Source organism: Hemitrygon akajei, chromosome 16 (genome assembly GCF_048418815.1).
Source record: "Hemitrygon akajei chromosome 16, sHemAka1.3, whole genome shotgun sequence".
Taxonomy (NCBI): Eukaryota; Metazoa; Chordata; class Chondrichthyes; order Myliobatiformes; family Dasyatidae; genus Hemitrygon; species Hemitrygon akajei.
This window is the reverse complement of record NC_133139.1, coordinates 17,810,510-17,836,670: the sequence shown is the minus strand read 5'-3', so window position 1 is coordinate 17,836,670 and position 26,161 is coordinate 17,810,510. Positions and strand designations below refer to the sequence as shown.

At 37.8% G+C, this 26,161-nt stretch overlaps 1 long non-coding RNA gene across 2 annotated transcripts in view; it reads left to right on the top strand.

Moving 5' to 3' along the window:
* Positions 1–26,161, top strand: part of LOC140740348 (uncharacterized) — a 98,613-nt gene that overhangs the window by 10,038 nt on the left and 62,414 nt on the right. For both annotated transcript variants that reach the window (XR_012101823.1, XR_012101824.1), the window contains exons 2-3: positions 9,188–9,228; positions 21,383–21,515. This is a non-coding gene — a long non-coding RNA (uncharacterized lncRNA). The remainder of the gene's footprint in view (positions 1–9,187; positions 9,229–21,382; positions 21,516–26,161) is intronic.

Here is a 26,161-nt window from a genome sequence, read left to right as displayed (position 1 = left end):
ACACCATGTCTTGTATTTCCATAATTGATGAAATTGGTGGTAGTGCTTTTGGAAAGCTTTATTTGAGTTTATTGGATTAAAAAGGCATTAAACTGGCAATAAAAATGAAAGGTCTTCAGGATAACGATTCTTTAAAAGCAGCAGTGTGACAACTGGACCACTTATAATTGTTGCATCAGAAAAATCAATCAACTCTATTATCGTTTCCTGTGAAAGTTAATGAATATTTAATGGACGTACAAGATTCTAAGTACTGATGATCTCACATACATATTATTCCAAATTCAGAAGCATTAATAGTAAAAGTGCGCCAGTCTCTGAGTTCTGGTGCCTGATACTAGCTTACCCAAGGAACTACTAAATATCGTGCCACAGTTTTGTAAATGCTCCTTTACAGTCATTTAGAAAGATGAAAGCTTTTCTTAAAGACCCAAATGGGGATAAAATAGGTCATCTCAACTCACTCTAGGAGCTACAATGTTTGTGACAGAATGAAATGTGAAACCTGAAAGATAAAGGTTGTAAGTTATTTCAAAATAGCCAAAAATTGCTGGGTTGAGTTTTGAGGAAAGGATATACAGGTTAGGCGCGTATCTACAAGAATTTAGAAAAGTTAAATGGGTTTGATTGAAACAAAACCGGAGGGATATGGCTTCCTGTAGAAAGGCATAAGGAGATTTTTTATATATTAGAGGATCATCAGACTTTGAATGATGGAAGCATAGTCTTTGAATATTTTTAAGTCAACCATGTATAAATTCTTGATAAGCAGGGGAGTGAAGTGTCAACCCATAGAAAGGAAACTGGAGAAGTTACAGTCAGTTCAGACCTGATCATATTAAATGATAGAACATGTTCAGGGGGTTGAGTAGTATTTCATCTGGGCAAGGTGACTTAAGTATTTTGAAAAGTACTCAATGATTAATATTTTGTCTCTCATTTTCTTATTCCTATCTGATATCTCACAGACTTCCACCTTAACTACAGCATCAGCATTGTCACCATCTTTAGTGAAGACAGATACAAAGCATTTATTAAGGATCCCACATTAGTCTTCCGCCACTGCAGACAAGTGAGCTTTTGTGCTCTCTAATAGACTCTCCCTTTTTCCAGCCATCTGCTTATTCTTTTATGCACTTATAAATTATTTGGAATTTCCTTGATTGTACTTGCTAATGCTTCTTCATGCCTTTTGCTTTTCCTATTTGCTATTTGTTTTCACTTTTTGTTTTCATCATTTCATATATTTTGTGCAAAGTAAGATATCCATAGTTGACACATGCATTCTTTTTTAACATTTACTACTGCTGTACTAATAAGATGAACTGAAAAGTGAGGCTTTGAGCCTACTCCGGGCTGCTCCAGGGTTTGGATTGTTGGAGGAAAAGATATTATCTTGGAGACACCTGATTTGCACATTTTGGCTTTTATTTCTCTTATAGCTAGGAGGGCATTGTTGCTTATTTGGAAGGATGTTGCTCCACCTACTCCTGCTCAATGGCTAAGCGATGTTATGTCATGCTTAAATTTAGAGAAGATTCATTGTTCGATTTCTGAATCAAGGCAAAACTTCCTAACATTGTCGGGACCTTTTTTGAATTACTTTCAAAATCTTTGATTTGTTATCATGTACAGATGTTGGCTAATAATATGTTTTACTATATGATAAGGATTTTTTTTCCTTTTTCTTTCTTTGGCAAACAGCTTTTCTTGGTAGTGGGTTTAGATTTTTTTGTATAATAATAATAAAATTATTACTTTTCAATATTAAAATTTAATTTACATGAATATGGGGTAATGAAACTATAAGTGTGATTCACATATATTGTAATTGATATATGATACACATCCTCCCGTACTCTGTATTCTTTTTTGTAAGAATTCAATAAAAATATTGAAAAAGAAAAAAGAGATCAAATATTAGAGGGTATAGCTAATGAGAGGAGGAAAATTTAAAGGAAATGTGTGGGCAAGTTTTTCACAGCGAGAGGTAAGTGCCTGCAATGTAATACCATTGGATCTGGTGGAAAATCTGCCATAAAATGACATTTAAGGGGCATTTAGATAAAGTACTGTGCAAAAGTCTTAGGTCATATATATAGCTAGGATGCCAAAGACTTTTGCACAGTAATGTAGTACTTTTATGTATTGCACTGTACTGTTGCAAAAAAACAACTAATTTCATTACTAATGTGTGTGATGATAAATCTGATTCTGATATGGGTCTCTGTTATGGACTGAAAGTGGAAAGGGGGCAGGGAGAGGAGAATCACAATTGGGAAAAGTGGGAAGGGAGGTGGGAAGCACCAGAGAGACGTGTAATGATCAATAAACCAATTGTTTGGAATCAAATGACATTGTCTGGTGTCTCAGGGCCAGGTGTGTCTGCACCCTTGCCACCCCTCCACCCGGCAGTCCTTCACTTCCTCCCGTCCCACGCCCTTCCTGTTGCACTCCACCCTCGACATTCCCAACATCCTTTGCTCCCGCCAGATTTACAAACTCCCTTTCATTCCATGTTGACAAATACAGTACTGTGCAAAAGCCTTAGACATCCTAGCTATATATATGTGCCTAAGACTTTTGTACAGTATTGTAGGCACGTGATATGCAGGGAATTGAGGGTATGGATCATATGTAAGCAGATGGAATTAGTTCAAATTGGCATCATAGCTAGCACAGAAATCAAGCGTGGAGGAGCCTTTTCCTGGCCTGTCCCTGTGCTGTACTGTTCTATGCAAATATGCCCTCGTGTATAAAATTATTTTTATTCATTTTGGTATACTGTTCCATGTTACTAATTTGCATAAATTTATATCCCTTATACTTGCACCTCAAGCAAAATTCTGTAAATTTGTGTTAAGTATAATGTGAGATTTTAGGTCACTTTCTGTTAATATGAATTCCAGACTTATATACAGTATAGAATAAAATGATTTGCCTCTTTGAAATACTTTCGAACTGCAAAATAATTTGTAGTTTGTCTGCTGTAGTAAAGTCATAAAACTTTCATGTAGTATGTTAGCTTTACTTGGCAAAATCATTAGTTCTGTTTTCATTTTATTGAGGATGTTGCAGTGTGTTAATTTAGTTGCTTTGTTTTTAAGAGACTTTATTCAATACCTCTGATTTGAAGTTCAAAACTATTTTTCCTCAACCTGAATGTAGAAGTGGGTCTCTGATGCTGTATCAGATTCATTCACCAATTTTAATTTTTGTTCACAACAGTGATGTAAGTAGTAACGACTTTCCCAAAATGTATAATGTCCATTATAAGTATCTGGTCACCTGAGTTAGCAAGTCTTTTTTGAATCTTTTAAGCTAAGAGATTCACTGAAGCTCAAAATGAATATCCCTGTTGTATTTGTTGTAAAGATTCTCAATTTCATAAATATAGTAATTTGAATAATTTTGTGCACAGCTGCTAGTATGAAAGGGATTTGGTGTTGGACGACTTCCTGTAATTCAATCGTGAAGTGCATTCTTTTTATAATGCTGCCTTACTGAAAGGGTGAGTAAAATTAACGATAGCTGCCAATCAGTAGATTGCATTGTACCTTGAACAATCTGAAGTTTGAAGAAGTGGCTGAAACAAAGTGAGAAATTGCGTTACTACTCCCATGGATCTTTCTAGTCTAAACCTGATATGCTGTATTTACCTAAGAACTCACCCATATCACAAGAAAAAATCTTAATGTCTACTTTCTAGGAATGCAAGAGCACTGTGGTTCGAGTACTATAAAGCACACATTCATCCTCTAACATCAGTGGTTGGGAAGTTATTGGAAAAAAATATGAGAGGGTCAAAATTAATCTGCACTTTGAAAGACATAGATTAATCAAAGATAGTCAGCATGGTTTTATTTGAGAGATCCTACCTGATCAATATGATTGCTCAAAGAGGAAATAAAAGCTATTGATTTGGGCAGTCTTGTGGACACAGTGTATATGGATTTCAGTAAGGCTGGGCCAAATGGCTAGAGCCTATATGATCCAGAGAAAATTGACATTAGATTCAAAATTCACCTGATTAAAGGAGGCAGATGGTGATGGTGGAAGGCTGTTTTTGTGAGTTGAAGCTTGTGACCAGTGAGTGGTGTACCCCAGAGATCAGTTATTTCTATGTACATTAATGATTTGGACAGCAATATAGTAGATATGAAAAATATTTCAAGAGAAAAATGATTAGCTTTATTTGTCACGTGAACTTGGAAGCACGCAGCGAAATGCATCCTTGAAGACTGTGCTGGGCAGCCCACAAGTGTTGCAATGTTTCTGGCACCAACATAGTATGCCCACAGTGTGCATGAAATTCTGCAGTTGTTTGAAGGTGGGCTTTTAATGCGTTCATTGATCTTAATTACACCTGTGAAGTCTTTAACAGTATTATTGCACTGGGATCAAATCTACGGTGCCTTTACTCATTAAGATCATATACCTGGCTGCTTCTTTCAACTGATGTTTCATCTTGGACTTGTTTTGCTCTGTTTGTCCAAGAGAAAACAAATCCTGGTTCAACTTTTCACCAGAATTTCTAAGTCTGTGAGTGATTGTTGTCATACCTGTCTACCTTATTCTCAGAGGTGTTCTCTGAGCTGCACAATGACTTTTAACAGTGATGGAAGTTTGTGATTGATCATTTTCTATTTAACAGGTGAAGGCATGATGTTAGTTTGTGCATATAGTTTCAGCTGGTGCACAGGACTGCCAGTGCAAACAAAAAAGAACACATCAGAAACAACCATAACTTGGTATTGATGTTCCATTCAGAGGTGACAGATATAGAAAACATTGAAACATAGAAAACCTATAGCACAATACAGGCCCTTTGGAATGTAAAAGCAACTCACAAAATCTCTTTAAAGAATAAAGAAGATTGTGTTTCAGTTTGCATCATAGTGTCATAGAAAAGTATATCACGGAAACAGACCCTTTAGCTCATCTAGTCCGTGCTGAACCATTTAAATTGCCTACTCCTATTGACCTGACCCCTACCATACTTCAACCATCCATGTACCTATCCAAATATCTCTTGAAATCGAGCGTGCATGCACCACTTGTGCTGACAGCTCATTCCACACTCTCATGGCCGTCTGAGTGGAGAAGTTTCTCCTCATATTTCCCTTAAACTTTTCAGCTTTCACCCTTAACCCAAGACATCTGGTTGTATTCCCACCTCAACTCAGTGGACAAAGCTTGCTAGCACTTACCCTATTCATACCCCTGATAATTTTGTATACCAGGAAAAATGTATTTCTCTTCACATAACTGTCAATATTTTGATTCTCAGATAAAAACAAAAGAAATGTTATTCAATTGGTGATATGGAATTGGTCCTCAGGACAGAAGAATGGCATTTGCATTTTAACTTGAGAAAAACAATATGTAAATTTTTAGCAAGGAGCTATTCTTTTCTGACATCAATTTGAATTTGGTGCCTGCTGCTAGGAATCTTTTGAGTCTTCAACCAGGGAAAGCAACAAAGAATGATCAGTCAGATTGAAGAACTCCAACAGACTGCAGTGTAGAAATGATAAAGAAATATCATGTTTAAATCATTCCATACAAAGTGAAATAAATAGTTGGATGGATAAACATATGAAGAGTAACTTGATTAGCAAAGTGCATATTCATAAAAGAAAACTGCCACACCTATATTGACTTCTGAACTAATGAGGCTCAACATTTATGAACTTAATCTTTGCTGGTTTGAGAGTGAGATCATTGGTATTCTCTCATAAACTCCATACATTTGATTAAACAATATTGATCAAATGTTTAAATTTGGTTAAGCTGGTTCAGCAACCTTTGCAGTGAGCATACAGGGTAATTATGAACAATGCAATGAGCATTGATTATCCCATTTCAGGTAACATACATTTATTATGTTCCTTTCCCACTCCTACTGGTTCTCTCTTCCTTTGTTCACCTTTCAATTCATGCACTATCCCCCAGATATGTTGTCCTCCCTTACCTGGTTCAATCACCCATTATGCCTCCACCTGGGATTTTTCTGCTTTGTCCTACCATTTTTATCTTCTCCACATCTGGTTTCATTGCTTATCTGATTCCAGCTTCTGTTTCTATCCAGCCCTCCACCACCTGACTTGATTTCGCTATTGTAATTCTTTTCAGTTTTATCACTTGTCACCCACATTACTCCATCTGTCATTATCCCTTACTTCATCTGGTTTTACCTATCCTCTCACCTCTTTATACCAGCTGTCATCCCGCTACATTCTCAGTCCTGTTGTAGAACCTTGATCTGAAACATCAACCATGAACTATCAGTTCACCCAATAATGAATAACATTGTCGATGTCCTCATCTTTGTTATTACCAAAGAGTCTTAGTCTTCCATCTCAGAAATGAACAGTTTCCATATAAAAGTAACCATTTAGAAATTGTGGTAAGTAGTGATCCTCTATTGATCTGCAAGAAAGGGGAAAAATTTGAACTGAATTTGTGCGGTTTTTCCATTGGGAAAATGCATGGCACCATTAATCAAGAAGAAACCTTGTATTCATCAAAATCCAGAACAAGCCTTTCTCACAGCGGTTTAGAAGATCATTTACATCTGACTAAGGTTGAATCCCTGGTTCAGCCAGCTGAAAGATATCGGAAAAGCTGACAGAAACATTCAAAGTCTATCTAAAGTATTAAACAATTTAACATGTGTTAACTTTTATCACAGTAAAATGAACTTTAGCACTAGAAATAAACTCAAAATTTAAAAAGTCAAAACTATTACTTAAATCGATCACAAAACTGTAAGATGCAGGGAAATTGTCCATATCACTGGGACAGCCTGACATATATACAATAGTTATGGAATCACAGCATGATACAGACCCTTCAGCCCAACCAGACCATATCCCACGAAAGGAATTGTTTCCTCACTGAACTCCATGATGTGGATATATCTTTGGCTTGCTAAACACATGACAACAACCATGGAAGTTTCATGTACAGGGGTAAATTGTGAAGTTTTTGGCAGTCTCTTTAAGAAATATTACAAAATTACATGGGTAATTGCCAATGGTTCACACAATATGTGGAGCAATAATTTCAGTGCAAAATTTCACCTGTGGAAATTTTTTTCTATCTACAAAGTAATTCAACATACTATTTTGAATCATTAGGAAAAATCAAAGTAGTTCTCAAACAGCATATATTTCAAAATCTACATAGTAATATACCACTGATCTATTTTTAGTAACTCTGCACATTACCTGCTTCTATTCTAATTGTTATTTATTGAGAATTGCAGGCATTTTTCGTCACTCTTTCCATTGACAAGTGAAGAGGCTTGGGTGGGGGGGAAGATAACAAATAGAAGTCAGATATATGCAAATTATAATGTTTATTTTAAAGATTAACAACAAAACCTAGGTACTTAAATTATTTTAAAGTTATGCTTATCTATGTTACGGTAAATAGAATATGTACATATTTAATGTTTTATTAAGCATATAAGACACCTAATTGGAAAAAATAGTAGAAAGCTGGTTAAAAAGATTTAGAAAGCATTTTAAGTAATTTGAATATTAATTTTCTGGTGTGGAATTGACTGAATGATTTTCCTCAAATTTCAGTTTTTATTTAGAGCAAGACCTTCGTCTTTGTTAAAATTCTTTTCCTCTAGTACATCGGCCAGACAGGATGCACGGTGGAAACTCACATCAAGGACCTCATGTATCCATTTGGGTTACCAGAGAAATTGGTGGTAGTGGAACATTGCATTCACGATGGCCATAGGATTGACTTGGGCACAAAAACTGTGACGCGCCAGTGACTTTTTGGGACTGCCTGGTGAAGGAAGGCATTAAAATAAAACTAGAGGAAAAGAATTTCAACAAAAATGAAGGTCTTGCTCTAAGTAAGAACTGGAATTTGGTTGTAAACAAGGTGGGACAGCGGAAACATGATTGGATGAGGACTAATCAATCAGGAGGGACGAAGGACAGGGGTATAAATACCACCAGACTACATATGCCCAGGCATCATCCCTGATAAAGGTGGCAGAGTTTGTCATTGAGACATTGGTTAAAATTGATACGTGTATGGTTGGAAACCCGAGAAGACTTTTTTTTGCCATATACGCCGGGAAAGCACTAGATCCTTTTTCATTACTTATCTCCCTAACCATTGGAAGTAACCTAGCTAAAATATAAAATATTCAGATTCCAATTTAATTAAACTTCATTTTGCACTGGACTGCAAGAACGCGCAGTCCAATAAAATATTCACATTGTAAAAATTACTCTTCCAGTTAATTTCAGCACTTGAAGACTGATCTGAGTTATTTTACGTTCCACCACTCTGTTTCTGATGAACATTTGATGCAGTAACTGTATAATTAATAACTGGACAGCAAGTGGTATAACAATTCAGCATCCTGAGTGGCCCTCTTAATGGCCTTTCCAAAAATTATGTTCATCAATGAGAGCCTGCAAGGCTTCTGTGCAAGGTCTTTATCTGAAAGGCAACACCTCAGAACAGGAAGTGTGTGCAAAATAAATAACAACTGAAACAGAATTTACAATGCAAATATCAGAAGAAGCAGTATCATGAGGCAGTGACTCACATGAATTCATGTTTTATGTGACATCATCATTCAGGATTGTTTTGTGTTTATTAAAGGGTTACAGGCACAATTTTGTTTTCCTTCATGTTGATCATCAGCTGTATGTGTTTAGCTCACCCATATTCACATTGCATCTCTGAGGTGGTTGCGAGAAGTATTTTGTTCATTTCACAGGCAGATTGTCCCAGTTGGCACTGAGCAAGCACATTTACCGGTGGCAAGATAACAACAAGGGATGTTGTGCCATCTTTGTAGAGAATTACTAGGTGTATGCCCTGAATGATGGATTATGTATTGCTTTTGCAGGAATGTAATCAAGATCTGTCAAATTTAAGTTCCAGTTAAAAAAAAAGAAGCCACAGAAGACCCACACGTCAGTTGCAGATGGTGAAGACACAATATAAAAGCTACGTTCATTCCAGTAATCAGTCATTGTTTCTCAGCCCCAAGAGCAATAAAGGCTGGATAACTAATTTTCTTTTAGTATAGTGATAGACTCCATAATGAGCTCTTCTGGAAAGTGGCAAAAAGCACTTTTTTTAGGTCTTTCTCTGATGCGCCTGTTCACTCATGTTACCCTTATTTTGAATTATCTCATAGATTAATCGAAGAAAGATCCCTAGACTCAATTGGTCCATCTTGTGAGTATGCCTGAGCCAATGTTGTAATATAATTATTAAAACGTATTAGCAAAATGTATTTTAACCTTGCTTACATATGATGTTTCAGTTCTGTTTACCTCAGCTGTCTATAATAACAAGTTCTATAATCATTCTGCTTGTTGGATAAAACCATTTGTCCTGCATTTCCTTTTTGATGTGTTGATTTATTATTACTAGCAACCTACAAAATTTGTAATATTTTCCTTTTCTCTTCCTTTTCCATTATTCCATCCACCCTCAATAAATCCATCATCCAAAAAATAAAAATTCTGCTATGCTCATTAATGCTGTCGCTACTATCCGGTAGTTAAATATTACGTTAAATGAGTTGTGTGGACAATTCCTTTTAAATATGAGACATTAGCTTCAAAATTTAAAATCATTTCAGAAATCCATAGGAATAGAGGAGCAAGGGAAAATGCTTCTTTAAATTGTCTCATATTGCTCCTTCGAATAGCTGTTTTAAAAGTAATAATTATAGATGCAGTTAATCAAGCAAGAGATCTGGAGAAGAAGGAGCTTATCTAGTTAATGCCACTGTCAAATATTTGTAATTATGTGATGCATTGTTTAATCAGGGTTGCCACAGTCACATCCTACAAAATTCTTTGTGCAACGTTTGTGCTAGTGACTATACCACTTTCATATGTTCTATGGCAGGTCAAAACCAGGTCAATTCATTGTTGTTTAGGAGTTAGCTGTTTATTCCCTTTAGTAGTTTCATTTCACATGTGCAGCCTGCTAATATGTGAAAATTCTGGGATTGTTTTCTATTGCACTGCCTTAAGGGTTACTGCTGACACTTCAGGAATTTACAGTCCATATTGCTAATTTTACTGAATGTATATAGAGAGAGGTGGAGACATGAAGAGAACAATGTCTACAATTGTACAAGGCTTTGGTGAGACCACAAATGCAGTGGTGCACACTGTTCTGATCTCATATGAGGAAGGAAGTCCTTACGTAAGAGGGAGTTCAGCAAAGGTTCATTGAATTGATTCTGAAGATAAATTAATTGACCTATGACAAACAATTGAGCAGAATGGATCTGTACTGGAGCAACAAGCAACCTGCTGGAGGAACTCTGTAGGTCAAGCAGCATCTGTGGGAGCAAAGGAACTAAATCAGAATCAGGTTTTAATATTATTGGCATATGTACATTGTGAAATTTGTTGTTTTGCGGCACCAGTACAGTGCAATACATAATAAGAACACTAAGTTACAATAAGATATATATCCCACAAAGGGTAGTGGATTTGGCCCAGTACATATAATGGGTAAAACCCTTCCAACTATTATGCACATCTACATGAAACACTGTCATAGGAAAGCAGTATCTATCATCAGAGATCTTCACCACCTAGGCTATGCTCTCTTCTGGCTGCTGCCGTCAGCCAGAACGAACAAGTGCTTCAGGACTCACAGTACCAGGTTCAAGAACAGTTACTACCCCTCAACCATTAGGCTTCTGAACAAAAGAGGATAATTACACTCGTCCATTGAGATGATCCCACAACCAATGTTCTCAGTTTGAGATAGACCTCAGTATGTGCGGTTGGGAGACTGTAGGTCTGACACGGTGGTCAGCAGTACAGGAGCGCTGCAGGGAACCGTACTCTCTCCGGTCCTGTTCACCCTGTACACATCAGACTTCCAATATAACTCGGAGTCCTGCCATGTGCAGAAGTTCGCTGATGACACGGCCATAGTAGGGTGTGTCAGGAATGGACAGGAGGAGGAGTATAGGAAACTGATACAGGACTTTGTGATATGGTGCAACTCAAACTACCTGCGTCTCAATATCACCAAGACCAAGGAGATGGTGGTGGACTTTAGGAGATCTAGGCCTCATATGGAGCCAGTGATCATTAATGGAGAATGTGTGGAGCAGGTTAAGACCTACAAGTATCTGGGAGTACAGTTAGACGAGAAGCTAGACTGGACTGCCAACACAGATGCCTTATGCAGGAAGGCACAGAGTCGACTGTACTTCCTTAGAAGGTTGGCGTCATTCAATGTCTGTAGTGAGATGCTGAAGATGTTCTATAGGTCAGTTGTTGAGAGCGCCCTCTTCTTTGTGGTGGCGTGTTGGGGAGGAAGCATTAAGAAGAGGGACGCCTCACGTCTTAATAAGCTGGTAAGGAAGGCGGGCTCTGTCGTGGGCAAAGTACTGGAGAGTTTAACATCGGTAGCTGAGCGAAGGGCGCTGAGTAGGCTACGGTCAATTATGGAAAACTCTGAACATCCTCTACATAGCACCATCCAAAGACAGAGAAGCAGTTTCAGCGACAGGTTACTATCGATGCAATGCTCCTCAGACAGGATGAAGAGGTCAATACTCCCCAATGCCGTTAGGTTTTACAATTCAACCGCCAGGACTTAAGAACTTTTTAAAAGCTATTATTAATGCTTTTTGAGATAGTGATTTAGATGCATATCATATTTTTTACTGAGTTAAGTATTGTATGTAATTAGTTTTGCTACAACAAGTGTATGGGACATTGGAAAAAAAGTTGAATTTCCCCATGGGGATGAATAAAGTATCTATCTATCTATCTATCTAAGGACTTTTTATCTTGTCATTTCATGCTCTTGTTATTTATTGCTTTTTATTTATATTTGCATTTCAACAGTTTGCTGTCTTCTATGCTCTTGCTCTTTCTTTGATCCTGTGTAGTTACTATGCTATAGATTTGCTGAGTACACCCGCAGGAAAAAGAATCTCAGAGTTGTATGTGGTGACATGTATGTACTCTGAAAATACATTGAACTTTGAAAAAGAGGGGGGGGGGAAACAGTGAGGTAGTGTATATGGATTCATTGTCCATTCAGAAATCTGATGGCAAAGGGGGAGAAGCTGTTTCTAAACTGTGGATTTTTTGGGTCGAAATCCCACACCGAGACTCTAAGGAGGCAAGATAACCAGTATAAAGAGAAGAGGCAGTGTGTTGAAGTAGGGCCAGGGATGATTGGTAGACCAAAGAGGAGTGAAGGATAACAGACAGATCAATCCCGGGCAGGCAGACGGATGGATGGAGTTAGGAGACACAGGCAGCTGAATGATAGATGGAAGCAGACAAAAAAAGGAATATGGTGCCAGGTGAGGGGAGGAGCATGTGAAGGATAATAATCTAGAACACAATGGCTACCAGTGTTGGAATCTGGCAAGTAAGAAAGATGATAGTAGGAATCATTGGTTGGGGAGGGAGTGGGAGAGGTAAAAGGCAGATCAAACCAGAACCAGGTGAAGGACTGGGTAGAGCTGGTGGGTGAACTGTGTAGATGGTAGGTTGGTGGAACCAGGAAGGAAACAGAAAAGGGTGATGGGACCCTGCAAGTGGTATATGGGAAAGGAAATAAAAATAATGGGACCAAGGAGGATTAGAAGGAAAGTCTGGGGGGAGGGGAACACATTGGGCTTGAGGATTACCTGAACTTGGACAATTCACTGTTCAAAACTACTCAGGTGGAATATGAGGTATTGATTCCCTAATTTGCACAGGGCACTGGCAACGGAGAAGATGGGCAGGTTAGTGTCAGAAGGGGAATGGGAAGTGGAATTGAAATGGCATGCAACTGGCAGCTCAATCAGACTGCAATGGCCATCCTGAGCTCTCAGTTGCATGGCCAACTACCTATGTCAGTAAACTAGCTCAGCTAATCAATCTTATTTGCTTGAACTTGGTTCTTCCCTGCATAAATTTAGTCCCATAGAGTCACTGATTCTGCAGCCCACCCTTTACATGTCAAACATCATTTACCCATCTATTCTAACTCCATTTACCAGTTCTTGGTCTGTAGTCTTCCATGCCTTGGATTACTTCAAGCAGTCATTGGACATCGCCTGGCTCTGAAAAAAGCAGTATGTGGCAGTTCTTTCACTTTAACTGAAATCATTGTCAGTTTATACAGATTTGCCTTCATGACCCTTATCAATTATCTTTTATCTATGTCAGATTAATTTTTGGACTGTGAACTTTGCTCCAGTTTATCAGCTCCTCCCTGTGCAAAGTATTTTCGGCTCTCCACTGCTATTTCTTGCTGTCTCAAGACCAGTAACAGTTGGTGAAGAATCATGCAAGAATCTGTGCAATCAGAATGATAGAGCCACACTAGAAGAAATTTGAATAAAAGGCAGGTAACAAGGTATTGGGCGGAATGATTTAATGGAGTGATAAGCAGCATTGCTCTTATGAAAAGAACTTATTTAGAGTTAGAAAGACAATAAAATGCAGAAGGTTCGGTTTCTCAAATTGTGCTGAGTCAATTAATTTTATCTAGCACTGCAGTTCCTTTCAGAAAGGAAATCAGTTAAAATTCCTCATTTCGATTGAATCCAGAGCGTTACTTCTTTGCAGTTAATCATGATACCCCATCACTGAATAGCACAGGAAAACATATCGTCCTATCTCACAAAGGAAGAATGGCACTTAGATAATAGTTTAATGGGTAAATACTCTTAATAGAATTTTGCCACAACAAAGAAGTAATGGATTTGGGGAAAGAAGAAGAGGTGACCAAAGTAAAAGTTGCAATACATAACCTCTCTTACACTGTAATCAGGGCATTGAAAAGTTACTTGAGAGCAAAAGGAAATATTGTAATGTAGACTTTTATTGGTGTAGATTATTCTGTCACTGAGTGTTTGAAATTGAAATCATTACATCTTTAAGGGAAATTTTGTTAAGAAAGACCATTTAACAGGGAAAGGACAGAGAAGTGTAATTAATTTGAAAATAGAGCCAGATTTGGCATGCTGTAAGTACAGTAAAGTAACCACTATAGCTCCAGTTAAATAGAATTTTTTTCCCAGAGTGATTAACTGGTACAGGTTTGTAATGGTCCCTATTTGCTAGCATGTTGTTGTTTGAGTATTCTGTAGTGTATCAGTAAATGCTGTGTCCTATATTATGAGATAACTACAGTAATTGAAAGTTAATTGTTCCAGGTGCAGCCTAACTTGCAGAGTATTTCTAGCATTTTCGCTTTCTGCTTTATATGTTGCAAAGGATAGCTGAAGATCCAAAAGACTGGACAGGGCTAATATTGAATCTTTATTTTAAAAAGGGCTGCAAGGAAAGCCAGGGAACTATAGACCATTGAGACTAACACCGGTGCTGGGTAAGCTATTGGACAGATGCTGAAAGAAATGATCTACGTCCATTTGGAGAGGCAAGGATTGATTAAGAATAGTCAGTATGTAGGAAATCCTGTCTCATGAATTTCATTAAGTTTTTGAAGAGGTGACCAAGAAAATAGATGAGGGTGGTGCAGAACACATAAGGTACATGGACCTTATCAAGGCCTTTGACAATGAACCACATGGTTTGCTTGTCCACATGGGATAGTTCACAGGGTGAGCTAAACAGTTCGATACAAAATTGGGTTAACAGCAGGAGACAGAAGGATGGTGGTAGAGGATTGTTTTCAGACTGGAGGTCTATGACTAGCTGTGTATCACAGGGGTCTGCTCTGGGTCCACTCTGGCTCATCATTTATATTAACAATCTGGATCTAGGTGACAAAGTTAGTAAGTTTTCAGATGGCATTAAGAGGTGGTGGTGTAGTGAAGAGTGAAAGGATCTAAAATTATGATGGGACATTTGTCGAAGGAATGGCATATTAAGTTTAATTCAGATAAATTTAAGGGATTGCGTTTTATTAAGACAGAAGGGCAGGATTTACATAGTAAAAATGAGTAGGGCTCTGAGAAGCGTTATAAATTTGGGAGACTTATGGTTCTAGGTACATAGTTACTTGAAAGTCACAACACTGCTATACAGGTGATGAAGATAACACTTGGCATGCTTGTCATCTTCATTCAGGGCATTGAGTCCTGGAGTTCGGGCATCATGTGACAGCTGAACAGGACATCAGTAAGGTCATATTTGCATACATTTCTAGTCAACCTGCTTCGGGAAGGATGCCATTCAATTGGAAAGTGTGCAATGAAGATTTACAAGGACATTACTGGGACTGGAGGCTGGATAGGCTGGGACTTCTTCTCCTGGAGTGTAGGAGGCTGAGGGATGATTTATAAAATAATAAAGGCCATTAACAAGGCGAATAGCAGCAATTATTTCCCCAGGGTAGGGGAGTCTGAAATTAGAGAACACAAGTTTAAAGTGGGGGCGGGGGAGAGTTTAAAAAAGGACACAAAGGGCAACTTTTTTACACAAAGGATTGTGTGTATGCAGAATGAACTGCCAGGGGAATAGATAGAGGTGGGTACAATTACAACATTTAAGAGACATTTGGACAGCTGCATGGATAGGAAAGGGTTGGAGGGATATAGGCCAAACACAAGCAACTAGGACTAGCTCAGCTGAGCAGCTTATTCAGCATAGGCAAGTTAGAAGGTCTTGTTTTCCACACTGTGTGAGTCTATGAACAAATTAATTCAATAGAGGCCAACAGCTACATTACAGCTATACTCTTTTGTTAAAATGGGGAAACCCTTATCTCTTACATAGTGTTTGAAATTATTAGGAGACAGGGAGGTTTGCATTAGAATTCTTGGCATACAACATTAACAGAAGCATTTATTTTTTAATATCTACTTCAATACTGAATTTAATCTGGAACATAAAGGCATGAAATAGAAACAAAAACAAGAAAGTTGTGCTAAACATTCATAACACACTGTCTTAACCATAATTGGAGCCCTATGTGCAGTGTAGTGCAATTTTCTTAGATATGCCTTTTTTTTTAGAAGTACAGAGGAAATTTACAAGAATGATACTAAGGATGAGAAATGTTAGTTATGTGGAAAGACTGGATAAACTGGGGTAGTTTTTCATAAGGAGAGAAGTACAAAAGGACGTACAATGGTGTTCAAAATCACAAGTGATAAGGAGAGAAGCTGACCAATGTTAAAAGGTAACATGATTTAATATAATTGGTTGAAGAATCAAAGGAAACATGAGGAAATAAATTTCTACATAGAGAATTGTGATTTGCAATGCAGAGTAAGAGAAAACTTTACAATTTGATTATCTTTCATCAAGATGGAAAAGTATAGAAGCAATAGTTTTAAACTAAAGACAGTAGCAGAGAAAGAGAGGTGAGAAACAATAGTGAAGGATTGTGATCAAGCAGTAGGCAGATATGATACAGGTAACCAAAGGCAAAAAAAGGGCCAAAGGACATGGAAAAAAGCAAAAGGTGAATCTAGAAGATAAAACTGATGCCCTGACTAACCAAGAACCTATCAACCTTTGCTGCAAATATACTCAGTGACCAGGACTCCATAGCCATCTGTGGCAATGAATTCCACAGATTCACCACCCTCTTGCTAAAGCAATTCATTCTCATCTCTGTTCTAATGGACACCCCTCTATTCTGAGGCTGTGCCCTCTGGTTCTACATTCACCCATTATAGGAAACACCCTCTCAACATCAATCTAGGCTTTTCAATATTCGATAGGTTTCAATGAGATCCCCCTCTCATTCTTCTAAACTCCAGGGAGTACAGGGCCAGAGCCATCAAACGCTCCCCATACATTAACCCTTTCAGTCCCGCATGAACCTTCTCTGGACCCTTAACCAAAAACCCATAACCAAATAATTTGTTTGATGATAGGCAGCAGTAGCTCTGAACTGTAAGTATTGTACTTGGTACTGAGACTAGAAGATCACCAGGTGGCTAATCAAATGGTAAAATTTCTTTTGAGCTTCCTTGGAACAGTATAGAAGATCCAAAATGTACAGATTAGAATGAAAAGGACCAGAAGTTAAAAGCCTTATTATTATTTTAAATGAAGGTGTTGAACAATACGATTACCTCATTAGAATTTGTTATCCCCAAAATGGCAGGGTGGGGGGGGGGGTGGTGTTGCATCCTGAGTATCAAATATTAAATGACTGTTTGAACTGGAATGTATGTTATGTGCCTTTTACCTAATGTTGAAAATGTAAGAGCATTTGTTTCATCATCTGTGCCTGTATTAGGGAAGAGTGGGTTGGAGTTTTGCAGAGGGAATGCTTCTTATAAAATACAGAAAGACATATATTGGGTGGAGGTGTACTTAGAATGTAGGATGATCCAGGATGAAATCATAGTTTTAGTCTCCACAACATATTCTTCTCTCTGGTTACCATTTCCATTTCAGGAAATTATCTGCAGTTAAACCACGCAGCCTTCAGCCTCACTGTTGTGTGAACAAGAGCTGAATACTCATTCATAAATTATCATTTTCTACCTCCAAATCTCTTCCTGTCTCTGCCAAGACTTCCTCATCTGCTGTTGAAATGCTTCTCTGCATTTCTGTAATCTCTCATCTTTGCAAGATATTGACTCTTTATTTTAAACTCCAATCTTGTGTAACTGCTTAAGATCTTGGCCACCAATTATGCTTTTGCTTGCATCTGCTGTGACAAGAGTAATTTTTAAAAATTGCTCATCCTTGATTTGAAGTACCTTTACGAGCCTATCCCTTGCTTTTCTGAAGTTTTTTTCAGCACTTTGCACATCAGATTCTCACATCTACCTGATGTTAATTATGTCTACATTAGTGATACTTCTCGCCATTTTGTCCTGAAGCATTGGCATTCTCTGCCTTAAGTTCTTCACATTTCCATATCTTTGACACTGCCTGAAACACAACTCTTATATTAAACCTTTGTCATTTTTCTATGCGATTCATGTCGATTTTCTTTACTTTGTAGTTCTCCTGTTACAGTAAATACTTTAAGATGGTTCATAGTGAAGGCACAATGTAAATGCAAGGATCAAAAGATTTGGGAGTGGGGTCACCTGCCCCTTTAGTGATTTAGATGCATATCATATTATTACTGAGTTAAGTATTGTATGTAAGGAGTTTTTGCTACAACAAGTGTATGGGACATTGGAAAAAATGTTGAATTTCCCCATGGGGATGAATAAAGTATCTATCTATCTATCTATCTATCTATCTATCTTTAGTTTCTCCATCCAACTGTCAAAATCTACAAACTCTGTTCAAAGGAGGATTAGAATAAAATCAATTAAAATTAACATTAGAAATAAAATATTTATTCCCATGTGCCTTAACCTTTAGGACCAGCAGAATCTTATCAAATACCTTACTAAAATCTATAGAGGCAGTATCTACTTCCCTGTCTTTGAAAATCTCCTTTGTTACTTCTGCAAAGAACACAGACTAATGAGACAAGGTTCCCTCCCCCCACCCCTCACAAAGCCATGCTAACCTATGCCTAATCAGTCCCTGCCTTTCTCTGTAATGAATACACACAAGAAGAACCTCAGCCACATCCCTTTCAGCACACATTCTATTGATTTCCATCTGTTATCCATTACTGTAACTTCAGGGTTTGGTAAAATTTTCTGTGAAATATTTAAAACAAATTCTTCTGCAACTACAGACAACAGCAAGAAAATTTGTCGTTCCCTGTGTCCCCCCTCCCCATCCCCTTCTCCAATTGTGTGAGTTACATCGTACACAGTTTGAATCACGTGAAAAGAGAAGGATGCCATAACTGAGGATAAGCACACACCTTACTGCAATAAATGCCTAAAATAAAACTGCCAAGATTTGAAAAGAGAATTAAAAGAAGGATGGTAAGTGAATCCGGTGTACTGATTTAAAAGAATCTCAGTATATTTACTTTCACATCGAAGCTAGCTGCTTACTGCCTCAGTGTAAGGAGCTGTCACCAGAATCACATGACTTGCTGGAAAATGAAAGCAGATTTTGGTTTCTTTAGTTCACATCCATACACGGAGGAATAGCTTCTTGTTTGGGGACAATGGAAGTCAAAGCAGCTTTAAACACAAAACAGTGAATTTCTCCAACCAGTAATTTTTGTGGAAAGAATCTCTGTTGGCCATTGACAAACATAGTTGGGAAAGGAGAACTACTAACACGCCCTATCATCAGCTCATGAATGTGTTATGCCAGTATTGTGAATTCATGAGCAGAAAACATAACTACACATAGATATCTGCCTGATATTTCAGATATTCAGAAGTGCTATCTGTTACAATTCTTAGTAACAGTAATATTTTGTTTAATTGCAAAAAAATGGTTATATCTATTCTTTAATGGATGCAAACTAATGAGAATGTCAGGAATGTGAGGCTCCACCTAGAAAACATTCCACAGCAAGAATGAATCTGATAGTAATTACATTATTCACACCATGAACTACCTTGACAGTTTCATTGAAATCCAATTAAATTATTGTTAGTCATGCAGTGAGCAAAATCAAAACTTACTGTCTATTTCAATAGTTTAGAAAACAGTATTTTCATACACAAAATAAAAAATATTTTTATTTATGTATATTCGTGAATCACTGCAGGAAAATTCAGGTTTTTTTTACACAGCATTTACATGTTTGTCTTTGTACAAAGCTAAGTCATCTTGCTCAATGCTTCGACCATGGATGTTGCTTCCCAGCTATCCATGTGATATGCAAGCTAGGACAGTACATTATAGAGAGCAAGCTGTTGCTCATGTAGCAGGCTCCCTCTCTTCATAGCTGATGAATCCAAAGGAGTGGCGGAGACTGATACACCATCGGCATTGTCAGTCACCGTTGAGCGCAATGTAGGACTGCCTTAGGGACTCCAGCTCTGGATTTTTCTTCAGGGTTTACTCTAGAAGTCTTCCCCATGATTGAGTATAGCCACAAGGCAGTGGAAGTTTGAGATCAAAGTTTTTCTTCTCCTAGGTGAGCTGCCAACCATGGCTGATGAAACCCATCTGCCCAAAGCGGCTGGTTTTAAAGCACCAGTAAACAGCCTTTGCCCCCTATTCCTGTCAGTAGAAATGGTTCTACTGGGCTTAGTAGTGAAGCAATACAGGAAGGCCAGGAGCTGGACTTGGTTGTCAGAGGCTATTTGAGACATACACCATAGGGGTCATTCAATAGGTATTGAGAGTTTAACTCCACTCCCATCCTGGGTTTTAACAACCATAAGGAACCATCATTTTCAAAAATAAGCATCATGAATAAGTGTTCATTTTTATTGTACATTTAATGAAGTATTCTGAATTGTTTTGTAGCCGTGACATCATGTTACATAAAATGATAACTAAACAGGTAAGAATGGCTCAGTGAATGAGAAGACAAGATTGAACTAAGTTGAAAAGACATTTGGAGGGATTTCTGAAGCTGAGGGCTTAGCCAACTCAAGTAATGAAAACTAACAGTGAACAATATTTACCAGCCTTGTGCAGCAGGCCAAAAGTCTGAGGAGAGCAAAGATCTCAACATGCATGAGAACTGGAGGAGTTTATGGTTTAAAAGGAAGGGAAGGATTTAAAAATTTGATGTATTATTGGACATCAATGGTGGAACCTTGCTGTCAGAAAACAATGAGATCTTCATATTGTCAGAACTTACTACTGACACTTTATGGTACACCTTTAATTCAGTGCAAGTTCCCTGAAGTGAGATCAGAAATAATTTCAGCCAGGTAGCTGGCCATAATCTGTATAGCTTTTATTTTCAGTTCTACAAATGGTGAGTTAGGGTGGTGTCTTCAACCAGACCGTACATTGTCAATTTTGTGATTGATAGGGAGGAGCACATTAGGAATTCAGTAACCTCATTCCACAATCCATTTATTTGAATTATGCCATGAAAAACCAAATATAGGGACTCACTCAAATATTTTTGCACAGGGAAGCTGGGGAGAGCAAGAATGTGAATGTTTTTAAAAAAATTACTGAGTTGTCAAGGCGTCAATCTGTTCGTTAGCAACCACAGGTATGCTGGTGATTTATGACAGCAACTGAGCTACTTAAGGAAGTATTAGGACAGAAGACTTAAAAACTTAGAGAAATAACTTAAAAGGAATAATTTAGAGGAAGACAGCAAGATTTAAGGAGGGAATTTTAAATATCTAAAAGAGTATCTGTTAATGTAGGGATAAAGGAAGCTGTGAATGCTTAAGAGGCCAAAACTAGAGGAACACAAAGTTTTCAGGAAGTTACAGGGTTTGAGGTGAGGAAGAACACTTCACTTACAAGAAAGAGTATTTTAAATTTGGGGCTGTTCACTCAGTTTCTCACTGCATGACTCAAAAACTTGTTCTGTAAAAAATGTTTCTAAGAAGGTGCATATTAAAACTTATTTTAGTATTTTTGCCAATTGTGTATTATTAGCCCCAATATTTTTGTAATAGAGAAATGAAACAATGCCAAAGCACCTGCTAGAAGAATACAACTTGGATAATATACTGGATGGAGCAATACAGCTTCCAAACAACTGAGACCAGTTGGTTGTCACCAGCTTCGTGAAGGAGAGGTGGAAATCAGGTGAAAATTAGAAAATTAATGACTAATGCATGACAAAATCAAATAAAACATACCAAGTGCGGTTTGTGAAAAATGCCAAAAGTTTCTTAATGTTATTAGATGGATGGAAGTAACAATTCCAATATTTTACTGTTTATTAGTAAATTTAATCATTCATTTGGTTTATAGCTGCCTAACAATGACAAAAGCCATGTGATTCATTTTCTGAGATATGCATGATTAATAAATAGTCTTTTGTTGTTTCCCGTGATCGTGTCTGAAATTGAGCTTATTGTATTCAATTTCAATTTTATATTCATTGTACTTTGTTACTCTCAAAGGAAGTGAACCTAATCTGTATCTGACAGTGGTAACGGGGAACAGCTGTACTTTGTAAAACACAATTTCCAGCATCACCTGCATATACTTACTTCATTAGCAGTCATCTGTTTCTAGTCATAATTATTGAAACAATAAGCTGTACATTCTTTCTAAGTAAGCTTTATATGCATGAAGAATAATAATTGCAACTGGAAGAGATTAAAATAATGTTGCAATTGCCATCTTTGGATTATGATGTCTAATTTTTATCTTTATTATTTCATGGCTTTAAACATTGTCAGCTTAAGTTTTATAACGTCCAAATCAATGTACAGCAACAGTCTGCTACAGTTGCTTCAAAAGGCACACCCTGTTGTCAGATAAAAGGCAAATGCTGTTAGCCACATCCTGTAGTGGGCCAAAGCAAAGGTAGTTACAACTCAGTATATAGGAGGGTGATTGAAAATCTGGCTGAGTGATGCCACAGCAACAACCTCTTACTCAATGTCAACAAAACCAAGGAGATAGTTATTGACTTCAGGAAGAGGAAGCCAAAGTTCCATGAGCCAGTCCTCATTGGAGGATCAGAAATGGAGAGGGTCAGCAACTTTAAATTCATAAGTGTTATCATTTCGAAGGACCTGACCTGGGCTCAACATATAAGTGCAATTATGAAGAATACATGGCAACACTTCTACTTCTTTAGGAGTTTGCAAAGATTCAGCATGACACCTAAAACTTAGACAGACTTCTATAGCTGTGTAATAGAGAGAATATCGACTGGCTGCATCACATCACAATCTACTAAGGCAACACAAATGCTCTAGAATGGAAAATCCTACAAAAAGTAGTGGATACAGCTTGATCCATTGTAGGTCAAGCCCTTCTCACCACTGAGCACATTTTTGTACATGAAGTGTCACAGGAAAGCAGCATCCATCATCAGGGATCCCCACCATCCAGGACATGCTCTCTTCTTGCTGCTGCCATCAGGAAGAAGGCACAGAAGCCTCAGGACTCACACCCGGTTCAGGAATAATAATCCCCATAAACCATCAGGCTCTTGAATCACAGTGAATAGCTTCACTCAATTTCTCTGGCCCCATCACTGAAATGTTCCCAAAACCTATGGACTCAATTTGAAGGACACTTCATTACACATTCTCGGTGTTTATTTATTTATTTTTGTATTTGCACAGTTTGTTGTCTTTTGCACACTTTTTTATACTCCAGTTGGTGTCGTCCTTCATGATTCTATTATGGATTTATTGAGGATGTCTGCAAAATATGAATCTCAGGGTTGTATGTGATGGCATACCTGTACATGTACTTTGATAATAAATTTTATTTGAACTTTAATAATAAACAAGAGAAATCTTGCACCTTACTCTATATAATGCAACTTTTTCAGTGATTTTTATTTTAAGTTATTTGGGGAAAAATAATTGAAGTTCACATTGATTCACTGATTTTGCATTAATTAAACTTGCAGCAGTACAAGCTGCAGAGAGGTGGTGAATCACTGGCAATAACTTCTGAATTTACATGTTTAACAACAAATATGCAAACTTGTTATCATTCATCCGCTGAACAGTGTGTTGATAAATCCACCATTATTCTTGGGACAATAGTTAAGCCAATATTTTCCTTGTTTCTAAATGGATGTGAGAGGACTAATATTTAGAAAAGTGAAACCCTGCCCTTGTGTCAACACAGGCATGCACATTTTGTACTGTAGTGCTTTGCATTGTCAAATATCTTGCTGTGGAGAGACAATTTATTAATCATAATATTTTAATACTGCTTCCCCACCATTGCTCTCCACCGTCAGTATCATTGTACATTTTGTTCAGCCTCTTTAGAATCTCAAAACTAACAATTACACTGTTTTAAAATTTGCAGTGAAAATAACGGCCAAATTATCAACATCTACTGTGATGGATGAGATAAAACCATAAGACATAGGAGCAGAATTAGGCCATTCAACCCATTGAGTCCTCTCTACCATTCCTTCTTGGATGATTTATTATCCAACGCAATCCCATTTTTTTTTACCTTCTACCCAGGAATCTGACAATGAACATACACATTCACAAGTAAATGTGCAAGTTCAGAATTCTGTTGATGATTCTTCATTTCTTAACAACAAACTGTTCTTCATATTCCATCATAGCCCTCCCTTAATCATTCTGGTTTCTCACTTATACATCTTCACAGCTACTGAAACAATCTTTTTGTATGATAGAATGGTATATAGTACATTGATTGTCATGATACCGATGATTAATAAAGTAGTGAGATTACTGAACTACTTTGACTCAGTTTTCATCATTACAAAGTTTAACATCTACTGTTTTTATTCGCTACCATTGAACGCTGCTCGACTAGTTCTAATTACTTATGTAGCAAGTACTATGTAATGAGAGGCTAGAATGGATATCGAACTGCTGGAAAATGATGCCGGAAAGTTGTAGTAATGGGGACAAGGAAATGGCGAACAAACTGAATAAGTACTTTGCATAAGTTTTCACTGTGGAAGACATTAGCAGTGTGGTGAAAATTCCAGGTGTCAGCAATCATGAAGCATGTGAAGTTACCATTACTAGGGAGAAGGTTCTTGGGAAACTGAAAGGTCTGAAGGTGGATAAGTCACCTGGACCAGATGGTTCTGAAAGAAATGGCTAATGAAATTGTGGAGGTATCAGTAATGATCTTTCAAGAATCACTAGATTCTGGAATGGTTCTGGAAGACTGGAAAATTGCAAATGTCAGCCACTTTTCAAGGAGGCAGAAGGAAGGAGGTTATAGGCCAGTTAGTCTGAACTCAGTGGTTGGGAAGATGGTGGAGTTGATTACTAAGGATAAGGTCTCAGGGTACTTGGAGGCACATGATAAAATAGGCCGTAGTCAGCATGGTTTCCTCAAGAGAAAATCTTGCCTGACAACTCTGTTGGAATTCTTTGAAGAAACAACAAGCAGGATTGACGAAGAATTGCTTGATGTTGTGTACTTGGATTTTCAGAAGGCCTTTGACAAGATGCCGCACATGAAACTGTTTAACAAGCTAGGAGCCCATAGAAAAGGTTCTAACATGGATAAAGCAGTGGCTGATGACAGGAGGCAAAGAGTGGAAATAAAGGGTACCTTTTCTGGTTGGCTGCCGGTGAGTAGTGGTGTTCCACGTGGGTCTGTGTTGGGACTGATTCTTTTTATGTTATATGTTAATGACTTAGATTACTTTATTGCAAAGTTTGCAGGTGATATGAAGATAGGCAGAAGAGCAGGTAGTTTTAAGGGAGTAGAGATGCTACAAAAGGACTTAGACAGTTTAAAGAATGGGCAAAGAAGTGGCAGTTGGAATACAGTGATGGGAAGTGTATGGTCATGCACTTAGGTAAAATAAATGAAAGGGTTACAAAAATCTGAGGTGCAAAGGGAGTCCTTGTGCAGGATTCCCTTAAGATTAATTTGCAAGTTGAGTCTGTGGTGAGGAAGGCAAATGCGATGTTAGCATTCATTTCAAGAGGACTAGAATATAAAAATAAAGACGTAATGTTGAAACTTTATAAAGCACAGGTGAGGCCTCATTTGGAGTATTGTGAGCAGTTTTAGGCCTTTATCTTAAAAAGAATATGCTGAAGCTGGAGAGGGTTCAAAGGAGGTTCATGAAAATGATTCCAGGTTTGAACGGCTTGTCATATGAAGAGCATTTGATTGCTCTGGGCCAGTAAAAGGTTCAAAGGTTCATTTATTATCAAAGTATACAACTTGAAATTCTTCTACTCTGTCTAGCCATGAAACCAAGAAAGAATAGAAAGGCAGCATGATCATCAACATCCCCCTCCCAACACAAAAAAATGAACAAAAACAGAGCAGACATATCAACCCCCAAATCCTTTCTCCTGAACAAAAAAAAACAAAACTGGAACAGGCACATCAACCCCTAAATCCCTGCTCCACACTAACTATGAGACTGAGGTAAAGGTCTATAGTCCAAGTCCACATCCAAAACTCAGAAAACCTGGGGAACACTCTCCGGGCCCAGCAGTATATCCCTTTCCCTCTCCAGTACAGAACAATCAAATGACGGGCAATCGGCACTCACCCTCTGCACTCGCTCAATGCTTAAATCTCCCTTGCAGCTTTAATTGGCGAACAATAGAAGCTTTAATCGCCGAAATGGAGTCTAGCAATGGCTTGCACCCTATCCCACAGCCTTCCTGCCATGAAATTCATACATGCTGTCTCTCGGAATCCTCTCGGAAACTGCAGAGTGCTGAAGTATTCACTGGAATTCAGAAGCATAAGGGGTGAACTAATTGAAACATATCAAATGGTGAAAGGCC